Source organism: Capsicum annuum, chromosome 7 (genome assembly GCF_002878395.1).
Source record: "Capsicum annuum cultivar UCD-10X-F1 chromosome 7, UCD10Xv1.1, whole genome shotgun sequence".
NCBI classification, from domain to species: domain Eukaryota; kingdom Viridiplantae; phylum Streptophyta; class Magnoliopsida; order Solanales; family Solanaceae; genus Capsicum; species Capsicum annuum.
Window position 1 is genome coordinate 45,445,428 of NC_061117.1, and position 11,696 is coordinate 45,457,123.

At 35.5% G+C, this 11,696-nt stretch overlaps 1 long non-coding RNA gene across 1 annotated transcript in view; it reads left to right on the forward strand.

Moving 5' to 3' along the window:
* LOC107877912 overlaps nucleotides 1–11,184 on the forward strand; it is a 30,331-nt gene extending 19,147 nt beyond the window's left edge. The window contains exon 3 of the long non-coding RNA XR_007042724.1: nucleotides 10,927–11,184. This is a non-coding gene — a long non-coding RNA (uncharacterized LOC107877912). The remainder of the gene's footprint in view (nucleotides 1–10,926) is intronic.
* Nucleotides 11,185–11,696: the final 512 nt, after the last annotated feature.

The following is an 11,696-nucleotide window of genomic DNA, read 5'->3' on the forward strand; positions in this document are numbered from 1 at the left end:
AGAATTTTCCATTGGGTTGGATGGAACAGCAGTTGGTTTTTCATTCTGGACTGTAACTGAAATGGCTAGAGTAATGAATGCAGTCCTAAATTCTGCACGAGAGACATGCTCATCCAGAGGATCTGGCAAAACGAGTTGAGGTGCTGACTGATTTCCATTTTCCCCTTAGCTAGCCCTTTTTGGAGGCATGATCTGTAAACAAAAGGAAGAAGCAGATTAGACTGAGAGTTTACCTTTGAGCCTATGCTCACTGGCATGGCATGAATACTGAAAGTAGGGAAACTATTACTAAAACATCTCATAGTCTCCTGCATATAAGTGTAGTGCACAACACATGCATGTATAAGACTCTACTAGATGCGGCTTTCAGACTTTCTAGGATACTGTTGAACCTTAGGCTTTGATACCAAGGTTGTAACACCCTAATTTTCTGAATCAGAAGGTTACACGGTGCTCATGACCTCATAGGACTACAAGCTAACCTATGACTGATATCTGTACCTGTACACTACATAATATAATATGAAAATGCAGAAATATGTACTGAAAGGCCATAAGGTTCAAATCTGAATAAATATCTGATAAGAACAATGTCTGAAAATGGTATAACAAGACTAAAACAAATCTAAAATAACTATCTAATATGCTATAGCCTAAAATCCTCTAAACTTTCTGAATAAGGAGTTGATGGGACATGTCCCCAACTAACTCCAACTACTAAAATAACTGAAAACTGAAATAGTAATGAAATCAACATGTCCTCGAGAGATGAGGACTCACTTCTGACTCTTACTACTGAGACTGGAATCTACTGTCGATCTGGAGCTCATGCCTCTTAACCTATGATATAAGACACCATAGCGCAAATGTGTCAGAACTTTGAATGTACAAGTATGTAAGTGAGGTAGGCTAAATGCAAAAGTGTTATATCCATGAATAATGTTGACTGATATAAACATGAGAGTACATACATACATAAATAACTATAACTAAACTCGCGGTGATGCTGACTACAGAGTCTGAATACTGACAACATGAGCTTACTGATACTGAGATACTGATTGATTGAGTTTAATGATATTGATATGTAAGTCACTACTAAGTGAGGAACTGATACTGTATTGTTGAATACTAAAGGATTGAAAATATATTATTGATACATGAATAACTATTTTTGACAGTTCTGATTATGAAGAACTGGCCTGGTTGGCAGTAACTGGCAGTCTAATTATAAAGAATTAATCTTATTGACTATATCTGACAGTCATGAATGTGAATACTAGTAATATGAGTTCTGATAACTGGTATAGCTGATAACATGAGTGACTTTATCTGACAGCCCTAGATATGGTGGAACTAGTTGAGTTTCTTATTATAGGGTAACTGTAGCTGACAGACCTAAGTCTAAAGAACTATCTGCGTTTTATTACTGAAACTGATACTGATACTGAAATTATAGGATGTATTCATCTAACCAACATGCCCTGAATCTGAACAAGTGGGGTATAACCTGTAACCCCACTTGGAAGGGTGTCAATACCGCGCCACGAGTAGAGACAACATGTGAGTAAACCCTATTCTGTTTGGGAGCTCTTTCCATCTGCCCTTGCTATCAGGTAAACTCAAATGAGATATATTAGTATGATATATAGGTACACTAAATCTATGATGGCTACGTGGTTCTGTAATGCAAGGATTGGTTCTAATGATCGTACCCTTTGACTCATGTAAATCCCCATCCTTGAGTTTACTCGGTGCTGGATCCTACTCTCAACTGAATAGACACTGAACATGGATTACTAAACTAAATTAGGCTGAGTTTATTGAGTTCTATGACTGACGGAATAATACTAATTTCTGTGGACTGACTAGAATACTTGAATTACTGAGATTGCTAGGAATACTCCTGTTACTGAGATTACTGAGATTACTGAGTACTGAGATTACTGAACTACTGAGACTGCTGAGATTTCTGAGTTTTCCTTAGTCACATGATTGACTAAATTCTATAGACCATGTCTTGACTAAGAGTATCATGATGACATGACATGGCTCTAGGCACACAACTATATTTTTTTGGGTACAAGTGCCCCCAGGACTCGATGGATGGAAACTGACACAACGTGACTTTCTTGAATACATGGCCATCAATAATAATCCATAATACATGAGTGAGAGATTTCATGAAGTTCATGGTCATCATAATATCTAACATGAATTGGAATTCTTGTAATCAAGTCATAAACCTTATGTTCTAATATCATGGAATTCCCAGCACATATACTTTTCATAACGATAGCATGGAACCCATTTAAACATAAAGGAATGACAAGCATATAATATTTAGTTCATATTGTAATAATTAGGGAATAACTCATGCGGTACTTCATAATCATGACCTTGTACATAACATGGAATGCATATAAACACACTATGCATCCATTCTTCAATCATCATGTACATTCCATTAACATATATATTGCACAACAACAACATGTGAGCCCTTTGAACATAATAGACTAGCATAAATTTATGATATAGTTTATCCCTAAGCTATAATACATAATTTCTATCATTCTACGCATTTTATCAAACACCTTACATACACCAATTAGGGTATAGGAATAATTCACAATTAACACATCATAATAAACTCAATTCATGGATTTCGTCTCATATGCTAACGTAGTTCATAGATTCACATAAAGATTCCAACTTGAGAATCATACAACATTAACAACATGATTATAAATAACCCATATCATAAACATCACAATTTCATAATTAAAAGAGGGTTCTTGAGCTTCTTGGATGAAAGGAATCCAAGAATCAATACTATGCATACCTCAAAAGCTTGAATCTTGAAGAAGGTTAACTTTTCTTGAAGGTTCTTGAATGGTGACGCTTTGATTCTTGAGTTTTCTTGGAGAAGGGTTTGAATCTTGTTCTTAGGTTTTAATCTTGAAAGAAACCCTAATTTTGATGTTATGGATGAATGAGGAGTTATGTGCTTTGATTTGATGTGATTGGGTGTTAAATATGGTGTAAAAAGACCTAAAAATCTCTTTAAAATGATGTTTCAGCGCTGTTTTGGTAAAAACTGACGGTCTGAGTGACGGACCGTTACTCTGGTGATTAACCATCACTCCAACCATCATTTTGGTCCAGTAAATGGCCTTACTTATTTATTTTTGACGGCCATACTGACGGTCCATCACTGACTTGACGGTCCGTCATTTTGGTCGTCGCTCCTAGATAGCTCGAGAAGCTCTCAATAAAATGGCCATAACTTTTTACTCCAATGCCGGATTTTGGCGAAACTGGTATCGTTGGAAAGATAATTTAACTATCCATATTTAGGCAAATCATTATCTCATAAATTCATATTATAATGAGAGATATGCTTACTTAAAGTTGACTATACTAATATCCTTCTCAAGAATTCAATCAGTAAGGAATGTTTTGATTTGTCCAATAGCTAGGAGGTATTTCAGGCATTAATATGCATCAAACTTGATAAAAAAAACTACCAAATAACTATAATTTATTTCTCAATTTCTTGAAGCATGGTTCTACTATCGGTTGGAATTCTCGGGGTATTACAATATTCCCCCCTTAAGAACATTCATCCTCGAATGAGATAGAGTGAAAGAGGGGAAGAACATAAACAAACGTACATACTGAACATGAATAACTAGAACATGATCTCATGGCTAACATGACTATTAACTAAATATATAATACTGAACATGCATGTCTGGTGCATGATTACATGATTGAGCTGACACATGCATGCATGATTGAACATGCAATGGTAATTGACACTAAGCTTGTAGTGGGAATCTGATATCAAGTTTGTAATGGTTGTTTGATCATGGAACTGAGTAAGTTTGAGGAAAACCCATTACTTAACTGAGAATACAGATAAACCTATGATCAAGCTAGGAGTATGCATTAATGGGAACATGAGAACATAAGAACATAACTGAGATTGAAATGTGATGCATGAATTGAATTTCATCAACTGAACAGAGTCTAGAATACATGGCAGACACCTGAGGTTGGATCTTGAGGGTCAACTTATAACTATACCCTACTCCAAATGTATTCATTACGTAAAATGGAAGTGGGATGTTTAAGTCATGAAAGTTCAGGGCATTATAGCGTATCTCCCCCCTTAGGACACCAGATCCCTCCAGGAATACTGACTTAGCTGAGCTACTGAGGGAGACTGAGGTGATGCACAAGGCACTTAAGGACTGAATCAGGACTGATCTGATTTCTAAACTTAGAATGAGGCTAACACTGTGTCTAAGACTATAGTAGAAACTATAACTTAGCCTGTAATTGGGTGCTCATATAGGAATTGAACGTCGGTTTCTGATAATAGAGGTTTAGATTGATTTGAAATATTGAGACTGGATATTGATAACTACTTGGGGAAGATTGACATATGCAAGGATCCAATGCTCAAACAAACACTATATCAAACTCAACACTCGACTAAGGCCTGAGGAATAGAATACCAACATTATGGATTTATCAAGAGATTTAAACTGAGGGTATACATGACATAATCTGAGCTTGAATGATAACTAGGAGTAGAACATGAGTTATGTGGATTGAACATATGGTAAAACATGAAATGAGTGCTTGAGTCATGAGCTACATGATCTAAGTTTGAAATTTCTATGTTCACGAAATATGATTCGTAAAACTAAGAAAATTGAAACTCGTGAATCTAAAGAAACATGAACATACAAATAAGGGATCTATAACTTACCAATGGCTACATCAGGAGGATTTGTTGATCCTGTCGGGACTGAAGGGCATGGAGTCTATTTGGGCATTGCCCACTAGTAGCGCTAGAATTGGCACCCTGCTGATTTGGGCGACCGGACTGAGCTGAAAAATGACCATGCTGACTTTGAGGATCGAGTTTAGGACAATCTTAGACCCTGTGACCTAACTCACCTCATCCAAAACACACACCACTGCCGGCTCTACACACACCTTTATGATACTTACCACACTCTTCATAAAGCGGATGAGTAGGAATCCTTCTCTCATAACTTTAGGCCTTGGAGCCTAATGTCTTATTCCTATGGTTATTTTTGAACTTTGGTACTGAGGCACTAACTGAAGAGTGAACTGGGGATGAACATTTCTGACACAACTGAAAATGATTACCACCTTGTGGCCCATGTTGTGCAAAACTATAACTACCTATTCTGGGTCTCTTATTTTCTCTCTCCTTCCTCTTAAGCTTCTACTCCTCCATCTGTTGTACATATATCATAAGCCTAGATATGTCTATGTCACCAATAAATATCGCAGTCCTACACTCCTTAATCACTCTACTGATACCCCTGACTCAAACTTACTCATTTGGGATTTGTTATCTGCTACTACATGGGAAACGTACCTGGCTAATTGAATGAACTTAAGGGAGTATTCTTTTCCACTCTATGGACTCTGTATTTATACCCCTGTCTACTTTTCACTATTTATACCACGTATGGGCTACATCTTGTAGCTGATAGGTGGCTAACTCTATGCTCTCACTAGAAGTCACTCCTATGATGTCTGTGACCTTTTGAATCTGATCAAGGAACTCTTGTGGATCCTCTTTGGACTTGGAACCAGTGAATAGAGGAGGATTCATTCGGGTGAAGTCCTGAATCCTGACTGCAGCAGAATTTTCCATTGGGTTGGCTAGAATAGCAGCTGGCCATTCATTCTGGGCTGTGACTGAACTGGCTAAAGTAGTGAATGCAGTCCTGAATTCTGCATGGGACACATGCTCATCCACAGAATCTGGCTGGACGGGCTGATATGCTGACAAATTTCTATTTTCCCCTTTGCTAGCCCTTTTTAGAGGCATGATCTGTAAACAAAGGGAAGAAGCAGATTAGACTAAGAGTTTAAATTTGAGCCTGTACTCAATGGCACGAAATAAACACTAAAAGAAGGAAAACTATTCCTAAAATATCTTATAGGCTCCTGCACATAAGTGTGGTGAACAACAAGTGCATGTACAAGACAGTACTAGACTTCTTAGGACACTATTGAACCTTAGGCTCTGATACAAAGTTTGTAACACCCCAATTTCCTGAACCGAAATGCTACATGGTGCTCATGACCCCATGGACCACAAGCTAACCATGATTGATATCTATACCTGTACAGTGCATAATATAATATGAAAAGGAAGAAACACGTACTGAAAGGCCATAAGGTTCAAATCTGAATAAATATCTGATAAGAACAATGTCTAAAAATGGTATAACAATACTCAAACATATTTGAAATAACTATCTGACATGCTATAGCCTAAAAGTCCCTAAACTGTCTGAATAAGGAGTTGATGGGACATATCCCCAACTAACTCCAACTACTGAAATAAATTGAAAACTAAAATGGTAATAAAATCAACATGTCCTCGAGAGATCAGGACATACTTCTGACTCTGACTGCTGAGACTAGAATCTACTGCCGATCTGGAGCTCATTCCTCTAAACCTATGATATAAGACACCATAGCACAAATGCGTCAGTACTTTAAGTGTACTGGTATGCAAGTGAGGTAGGCTAAAAGAAAAAGTGTTATATGCATGAACAATGTTGACTAATATGAACGTGAGAGTACATACATACATAAATAATGATAACTAAACTTACGGTGATGCTGACTACGGAGTTTGAACACTGACAACATGAGCTTACTGATACTGAGATACTGATTGATTGAGTTTACTGATATTGATATGTAAGTCACTACTAAGTGAGGAACTGATACTGTATTATTGAATACTAAAAGACTGAAACTATATTACTGATACATGAATAACAATTTCTGATAGTTTTGATTATGAAGAACTAGCTTGGTTGACTGTATTTGACAATCTAATTATAAATAATTAATCTTATTGACTATATCTGACAGTCATGAATGCGAATACCGGTAGTACGAGTTCTGATAACTGGTATAACTAATAACATGAGTGACTGTATCTGATTGCCCTGAATACGGTGGAACTAGCTGAGTTCCGTATTGCTGGGTGACTGTAGCTGACAGTCCTAAGTCAAAAGAACTATTTGAGTTCTATTACTAAAACTGAGACTGAGACTGAAACTGTGGGATGTATTCATCTAAATGACATGCCCCGAATCTAAACAGGTAGGGTCTAACCTGTAACCCCAGCTGGAAGGTTGTCAATACCGTGCCACGGGTAAAGACAATATTTGAGTGAACCCTATTCTGTTTGGGATTTTTTTAGTCTGCTCTTGCTGTCAGGTAAACTCAAATGAGATATGTTAGTCCTATAAATAGGTACATCTCAACCTACGTTGGCGATGTAGTTCTGGAATGCAAGGATTGCTTCTAAGAATTATACCCTCTGACTCAGGTAAATCCCCATCCTTGAGTTTACTCTGTGCTGAATCCTACTCCCAACTGAATAGACACTAAACATGGATTATTAAACTAAACTGGATTGAGTTTACTGAGTTTCATGACTAACGAACAATATTGAGCTTTGAGGACTGACTGGGAGTACTTGAATTATTGAGATTACTAGAAATACTGTTGTTACTGATATTACTGAGATTATTAAGTGCTGAAATTACTGAACTACTGAGACAATTAAGATTTCTAAGTTTTCCTGAGTCACATCAATGACTGAATTCTATAGATCATGGCTTGACTGAGAGTATCGTGATGACATGGCTCTAGGCACATAGCTATATTTTTAGGGCACAACTACCCCCAGGACTCGATGGAAGGAAATTGACACAACGTGACTTTCTTGAATACACGACCATGAATAATAATCCATAATACATGAGTGAGGGATTTCATGAAGTAAATGGTCATCATAATATCTAACATCGTAATATCTAACATAAATGGAAATGCTTGTAATCAAGTCATAAACCTCATGTTCTAATATCATGGCATTCCAACAGCATATACTTTTCATAACGATAGCATGGAAACAATTTAACCATAAGGGAATGACAAGCTTGTAATATTTAGTTCATATTGTAATAGTTAGGGAATAACTCATGTGGTACTTCATAATCATAACCTTCTACATAACATGGAATGCATATAGACACACTATGCATCCATTCACCAATCATCATGTACATTCCACTAACACATATATTGCACAACAATATGAGAGCCGTTTAAACATAATAGACTAGCATAAATTTATCATATAGTTCATCCCTAAGCTATAATACATAATTTCTATCCTTCTAGGAATTTTATCAAGAACCTTACGTGCACCAATTAGGTCATAGTAATAATTCATCAATTAACACATCATAATCAACTCAATTCATGGATTTTCTCTCATATGCTAACGTAGTTTCATAGATTCACATAAAGATTCCAACTTAGGAATCATATAACATCAACAACATGATTATATACAACCCACCTCATAAACATCATAATTTCATAATTAAAAGAGGGTTCTTGAGCTTCTTAGATGAATGGAATCCAAGAATCAATACTATGCATACCTCAAAAGCTTGAATCTTGAAGGAAGTTAATTTTTCTTGAAGGTTCTTGAATGGTGACGCTTTGATTATTAAGTTTCTTAGAGAAGGGTTTGAATCTTGTTCTTGTATTTTGATCTTGAAAGAAATCATAATTTTGATGTTATGGATGAATGAGGAGTTATGTGCTTTGATTTGATGTGATTGGGTGTTAAATAGGGTGAAAAAAAACCTAAAAATCTCTTTAAAATGATGTTTCAGTGCTGTTTCAGAAAAACTGAAGGTCTAAGTGACGGACTGTCACTCTAGTGACTAACCTTCACTCCAACCGTCATTTTTCGTCTAGAAAATGGCCTTACTACTTCAGTTTTGATGGCCAAATCGACGGTCCATCACTGACTTGACTGTCTGTCATTTTGGTCGTCGTTCCTAGACTGCTCGGGCATCTCTCAGTAAACGGCCCTAACTTCTTACTCCAATGCCGGATTTTACCAAAATTGATATTGTTTGAAAGATGATTCAATTATGTATCTGTTGGTGGGTCATGATCTCAAAAATTCATAGTATAGAGAGAGATATGCTCCTTTTAATTTGACTACACTAAAATCTTTCTCAAAAATTCAATTGGTAAGGGATGTTTTGATTCATCCAATAGCTATGACATATTTAAGGAAATATTATACATCAAACTTGATCATAAAAATAACAAATAACTATAATTTATTTCTCATGATCTTGAAGCATGGTTCTACTATCGGTTGGAATTCTTGGGGTATTACAACGTTAGTAGAAAAAAAAAAGTTTTATCTAGAATACTAATTTCTTATTTGAAACTGGAAAAACAGAGATTAAGTTGAAAGTCAACATCATTGCACAATTGCAACATCAAAATCCAGGATTAAACTTGATCCTAATATGCTAAGATTCAATGCTCATTTGTCAAGGGAAGAGGCTACTATTCAACAAATCAATCATCCATTTATTTAGCATGAGAATTTGTCTATTTTGAAGGAAGACTGGGGGATTTAAGGTGTGAAATTATAGGACTTTGTATGTTAAATATAGTTCCATCCCTCTGAATGAAATCTTTACAGATTTAATACCTATAACATTTATCGAGAAAAAAAGAATTAACTGAACTTAAACACATCAAAAGATAGGAGATAGTTAAAAGGAAGGAAAAAGGAAAAAAAGCAACAGGGAAAAAAGAAATAGCTAGGTAGTCCAGAAAGTGACTGGTATGTTCATTTGTGGCGAGGTTCTATGCTTACCCTGATCAGGATCATAAAACCTTAATTGCAAGCACTAGCATCTTTCTAGATTGATGGGTTGATTCAAATGGTCGAAATATAATTAATATCCTAGTGTACTTCCCAAGGGGCACCATTTATCTTCGTTCATCATATATTTTATCTTTCAATGGCAATGTTGATGCCATGGTATTATTTTTTGAGGAACTTTTGAAGGAAGTCGGAGTTGAAAATTTAGTCCAAATAGTTGTATACTCGACATTTCCCTGCATGAAGGAAGCAGGCAAGAAGCTAATGGAAAAATGTGAGTAAGTTTTTTGGACAGTAAATGCTTCTCATTGCCTGGAACTTATGTTGCAGAAATTCATAAAGGTAGACCTGATACAAGAAGTTTTTGAGAAGGCCAATTCTCTCACATAATATATTTACAGTCATGCTACTGTCCTAAAGCTTCTGAGAGATGCTTGTCCTATTGAACTAGTAAAGACTTCAAAGATAAGGTCATTTGTGCCCTTTTTGGCTCTGGAAGCCATTGTATCACAACAAGAACACTTAATTAGGATGTTTCAGTCTTCTAAATGGCATAGCTCAATCTTGGCTTCTTTTTCGAGAGAGTAAAATAATGGTAGCTATGGTTAAAGATCAATCCTTTTGGACCAGAGCTTTGATGGATATAAAAGTAATCATTCCCTTGGTGAAAGTTATAAAATTGCTAAATGGTAATAATAAGTCGCAAGTTGGTTTCATATATGGCACAGTAGATCAAGCTAAAGAGACTATTAAAAAGGAGTTCAAAATGAGAAATATTGTTATGGAAGATTCTGGAAAGCCATAGATGACATATGGGTTGAATTTGGATTTTTTAGAGTCATTTCATCGAACAAGTGGTGGTTTCCAATAGCTATAAAGATTGATAATAATAGTTATGAGGAACCTGAACCTTTAGTGATATATGTCCAGGTTTAAGAAAGGCCAGTATTATTCCTACCCCAATGCCTTTCGAAGCATTTTCTATTCCTGTTAGCATTATTCATTTTTTAATATCAGTTGACATGCTTGTATCTCCTTCGTTTATTTGGTTTTTTAATTCCAGTATTATTCATTTTTTAATGACTTAAATATGTTGTCATTTAAATGCTAATTGAGATTTTTTTTTCTTTTTATAGATGTTCCAAATGAAGGAGGAGATGAAGAAAGTGATGAATAAATTGACCTTACTTGAGAATTTTCAAATTGTTGATAGATATTTTAGTATCGATCTTTTTGATATTGAATTTTGTGAAACTTATCGCCACTCGAACTTGATACTTAATGATCATGTGACTTTCACATTTTGCTTTTGGATTTAGATTACTAGTTTGTTGGATAATTTTAATTTGAATTATTATTAATGAAAAAATGTTCTATGATGTATATATATAATGGTGTATTAATATAATTTTCTCTCTCTCTATATATATATCAATTGGTATTTGAACTAGCTACAATAATAGGTGGCAAAACATTGAAATAGGTAGCAAAAAAATGTTGTAAAAGATTCGAAATTGTTGCAATAGGTGTCAAAAACCGTTGCCATGGGTAGTGAAAAATCATTGCAAAAGATCAATAATTTTTGCAATAGGGTTATTGCAATGTTTTTTTGTCATTGCAATAGAGTCAACCGTTGCAATACAGTCTATTGAAATGTTTCTTCACCGTTGTAATACAGTCTATTGCAACATCTCTTAACTGTTCCTATACAGTCTATTGCAATGGTTAGGAACCGTTGTAATAGATAATTCGAACCGTCTCAATAGGAGTTACAAAAACCATTGCAATAGATAGACCTATTGCAACGATTTTTGTAACCGTCGCAAAATTTGTTGCAATAGGCCTATCCCAACGCTCACATATGAAACGCATATAAAAATGTTGTGGTAGCTCTATGGCAACGGTT